This window comes from Pseudorca crassidens, chromosome 1 (assembly GCF_039906515.1).
Source record: "Pseudorca crassidens isolate mPseCra1 chromosome 1, mPseCra1.hap1, whole genome shotgun sequence".
NCBI classification, from domain to species: domain Eukaryota; kingdom Metazoa; phylum Chordata; class Mammalia; order Artiodactyla; family Delphinidae; genus Pseudorca; species Pseudorca crassidens.
This window is the reverse complement of record NC_090296.1, coordinates 198,536,625-198,541,730: the sequence shown is the minus strand read 5'-3', so window position 1 is coordinate 198,541,730 and position 5,106 is coordinate 198,536,625.

The window sequence follows — 5,106 nt, the reverse complement described above, 5'->3', positions numbered from 1 at the left end:
TTTAGAGAAACCTTGTTTAATATATATCGTTGATTCATTAACACTGAACTCACAACCAACTCATGCTTATAACTCATGCCTGAATGAAGCTTTTCTAATACACAGATTTTCTCTTTAAGGCACATCATGGCCTTTTTGCACCTTGGCACATTGGATGACACTTCAGCACTATGCTTAGGTGTCATTTTAAACAGCAAAATTCATCAACAAAAAGCACAAAAATACAAAAGCATGGCACTAAATATACCATGACGAGGACAATTGTTTACAAAGTGTTGCTTTGTTCAATGTCAGCTGGGAACTTGAGCATCAGGTGACTCAAATTTTTTGCCTCTTTGCATATGTCTGTGAATGATGGAGAAAGCACAGCCATATTGATTGGAGATTACTAATACATTTTAGTGAGTAGGTGAGTTTGCAAATATGGAATCTGTGAATAAGGAGGATTATTATTGCCTGCATGGCAAAATTTCATTCATATTAGCAGCAGAGTCCTAATTGTGGACTAATAACCCAAATGAAGACAATTATAAAACAGTATTAGAGGACATTAGACAAGATCTGAATAAATGGAAAGATCTTAATCTCAGATATTTCTGGATGGGAAGACTTAATCACATAAGATGCAATTTCAATCAGAATTTCCGTAGGCAGTTTTTTAATAGACAAAGTTTTTGTGTAAAAATCAATATGCTAAAGTTGCCCCAAAACCTTTAGAAAAAGTAAGAGACTATTACATTTTACTATGAAGGTGCTGTAAACAGAACAGTGTAGCACAGGCACAGGAATTTTAAAAAGAGAGTTTAGAGACAGACCCATGGGATTTAATATAGGACCCCATGGCATCCTGGCTCACCAGAGGCTAGTGTGATGTTTACAGACAACACTGTAGTGATTGGTCTTACATATCAGAAGAAATAAGCCAAGACCCAAACCTCACATAATACACACAAAAATGAATTTAAGATGGATGGGTTAAAGTTTTTTACCTTTTTAACAGTAAATATTTTAAAAGAAAATTTAAGACACATATTTTATAACTTTGGGTGGCGTAAGCCAGAATCCATGAAGAACTGACTACCTAAAAATTAAAAAATCTCTCTGTGTCAAAGGACAAGTTTAAGAGCAAAATTAAAAGACAAACAATTCTGGCAATAAACATTATTAACATATGCAAAAGACCAAGTGTTAATGTTATTCAGCTTTTGCAGATTCATAAGAAAATGAACCTAATATGGATGAGAGCAGGCATTCACAAAAGAGAAAATATCTATGAAATGACCAGTAGACATATACAAATATGGTCAACCTGACACACAGAAATGCAGATAAAAAGAACAATAAGATCATTTTATGCCTATCAGAGGAGAGGAAGGAGACGAGAAATAACCTGTGATCACAGAAATGTGAGAAAACAGGCACTTTACTCCTGGTGGAAGACTTGTTACTGTAATTTTTGAAAATAACAATATTTATTAAAATACCAGATGTCCATGCTCATAAACACTCTTAACCCATTCACAGTGATTGTAGGAATCCATCCTGTGGAAATCAAAGCAGCATTTTAATTTACATTAGCATATATTTACTTATCTATTGCTGCCTTGTTTACAATAGGAAAAGAGACTGGAAAGAACTTGAATGTCCACCAGTAAATAGTGTAGCCATACATGGAATAGTCTGCATCTGTGAAAAAGAAAGTCCATAGACTTTTTCTTTTAAGGCAGTGGCTCTTTCCCAAGGTTACGCCTTTAAGACCTTGTGAGATCTTGCTCTAAATTTCTCTAGAAATTTCCTTGGCCTTGCAGTGCTGGCGGAGCTTCAGATAGGATAGTATTAAGGAAAAATTGTGTTTGTGATCCTGCACTTAGTAGCAAAACAGGTGTCTCTCTCTGGGGCCACCCACACGATCCTGCTTATGTACTTAACGGGTTGACAGCTTTCCCCCCTGTAGCCCCAAGAGGCAGAGGAAATGGCATCATCCTTCTACCAAACCATTTTGGGTTTCACTGGCCCTGGTGTGCATTGCCCCAGATCCTTAGAAATATGACCACTTGGATGGAACCACGTTTAAAAAAGTTTAATGATTTAAGAAAACCCTGGGGGAGAGGATAGGTGGGGATAAAAAGCACAACATGGGTTTTTCAATAACATCTTGAACCTATAACTCTGTGAAATATTGTCTTTGAGCCATTAATGAAACCCACATTGCACCAGTGGCCTTGATGTTGAACACGGAGGGGGAGGACCAACTATTACTGTCCCTTGGAGCTCTGTACTCATGCTCTTGTTCTCTTTTGTACTTGAAGATAATTTCTGGAGCTCCCATTGCTTTTGTGATATTTCTCCTGGGAAGAACTGGTTTAGAAATTCAAGTCGTGCTCGACTACATGTCCCATGCCTGCCACTGCCACCTGTGTAGCATGAATAACTTTTGGTGGCCCCTGTCCCTGGCCTGCTCTCCCCAGTTTGGGTTGATGAGAATTCCTGCAGAGCCTAAACCTTTAGGATCAGCCCAGTGCAACAGCAGTTGCACTTACAAAATAGTAGAGGTGCACAGGCCCTAAAGGAAATTGGAAATCTTGGAAATCAGATTTCTAGGCTGGTAGAGAATTTAGAGGGGTTTTTTTTCCAATTTATTTTTTTTAAATCCTCCCCCATTTACAGACTGAAATGAAATATGAATTCAAGACAGGAAGACTTATTTTAAGCTTCAGATGGTTACTCTGGATCTGGGTGCCCCTCAGACCGTGCTTCTCCAGTGGACTGGTCTGTGGACCAGTTGCTACCAATCACGGGAACTTGTTAAAAATGCAGATTTCACAGAGACTCCAATTTGGTAGGTCTGGAAAGGGTCCCAGAAACTTGGATTTTAAAGTCTTCCAGGTGATTTGTACGTTCTCCAAACTGCAAGAACCACAGCCCTGGGCTTGGTCTACCTGCCCGGAGGTGCTTCCTCTCCACTGATGAGGCTGCTGGCGGCCACATCCGAAATTGTTAAGACAGCTGAGATTTAGAAGATGAACCCTTAAGCCACCCAAGACATTTCCATTGAAAGGCAGAGTTGTTCTTCCTGATATTTAAAGGATTGTGACTTGTAGTGCTACTAAAATTAAAGCTGACACTTTGCCTTAGTTATGTGCCTGCATAAGCAAATCAACGATTCTGCCCATCTAGGGAGGGAGCCATTCTCCTGGGGCTGAGGTGATTTGATGCTTTACCTTCTGCCTGCAGAGGGTGCGAGATGCTGCCATCTGGCAAGGTTGGGTGAGAACAGGCAAAAATGGCTGGTATTTGTGCAGAAAAGCAGATCATATCTTTTCAATCTGACGGAAACCAGGGACATCCTCCCCCGAAACATTTACATACACAAACTTTTGCATAAATTTCTGAAGACGTAAGAAGCTCCTGAACTCAAATTTAAGAACCCAAGCGATCCTAAGAGAGAGTCTTTTCTACTTTAAGTGACTCTAGAGACTCACCCAATTAAATTCTAGTGGTTCTGGAGTTGAAAAGAGCTAATTTTCAAGAAAACAATGGGTAGGGTAGCAGCAACAAATTTTGTAAAATGCTGATAATTGTTGAAGCTGGGCGATGGTTGCATAACGGCTCATTATTCTCTTTGGGGTACGGTAATTCTGTAGTAAAAATGGGGAAAAAATGAAATATCTAATTTTCTTTTATCCAGTTTATCCATTTGGTATCTCAGTTACCGAGGGAATCTTGGGTGCCAACTGAATGTCAGTGAGGACCAATCAAGTCACATTGATAAAATACAATTCCCAAATTTTGCAGCCGTAAGTACCCTGTATTATACACCAAATGTCAGGTTTCCACTTGTAATTTATAACCTGTTCTACTTTCCATGGGGGCTAGTATCAGTGAGCTATTGTGAAACACTGCCACATAACACGCCATCCCAAAACGTGGTGGCATAAAAAAATAAACTTTTCTTCTGGATCATGTATCTGCTGGTCAGCTGGTGCTGCTTCAAATTTAGGCCAAATGGGGCAGCTTGGATGATTTCAGCAGTTCAAGCATCTTCCAGGTGTTTCTCGTTTTCCTGGGACTGTTCAGTTACCCAAGGCATGTTCTTCTCATGACAGAGGCTCAAGAAAGCAAGCCTCTGCTTGCATCATGTTGCTAATAGCCTGCTGGACAAAGCAAGCAACATAGCAGAGCCCAAAATCAAGGGAAGAAGAACACTGCACTTAGAAGGAAGAACAAAAAGTCACATGGCAAAGGGACTGGACACAGAGTGACCAACAATCTCTTTACCATAGGGCTAGCCCATTCCAATAAAAGGAAGTGGGAAGTGACCCCAACCTCTGTTTCAGGCAGGTCTCCCTGCAAAACGGACCGCAGAAAGCCCTCTCCCCAGACCAGATTTCCCTTGGCTTTGGCAAGACCATTTTCAACCCTGGCTCTCCAATCTCCTAAAATTATTACATCAGTGAATAGACAGTTATGCTACATGAGATCCAAAAGGCTGTCAAATTGGATCCAGACACCTAAAAGACATATATGCACATTAACAGCGTGGACGCGTATATGAAAACCCGCCAGGTCTGTGTTATCAGGAAGCTGTCAGAAGTCTGAACAGACAGGCTTACATCAACCAAGAAGCTCGAAATCTTACCCTCCACTGTTAACAGACATTGTGGGAAGTCCATTCTCTTTTGGCAAAGTTGCTTTTCCTTAAGGATTTTGCGTTTCCTTAAAGGATTAAAAAAAAGGCCCCAAACTTTAAACCTGAAATTAAGGGTTTTTTTCTTCTTCTTGTCTACAACCTGTCCCAGTTAATGAAAGGATTTTTAGTCACTAGGAGGCTAAAGTTCCTCAGAAAACTCCCCTCATAAAAAAAAATATAGCAATTTTCCTTTGGGGACTTGCTGTTGGAGACTTCCATACTCAATAAATTATTACCTTTGAATTTAGACAGGACAAACATCTGTGCAAAAGCACAGAAATAGTTATCATTCTCTTCTAATGTGGAACATAAGGCTTATTTGTCCCATCTATTAAAGGTAAAGCTGATGATAAAAATAGCCCCAACTCTCCACTCCCTGGATCCATACACTTTGCAGTGTGATTTAGAAGTGACCT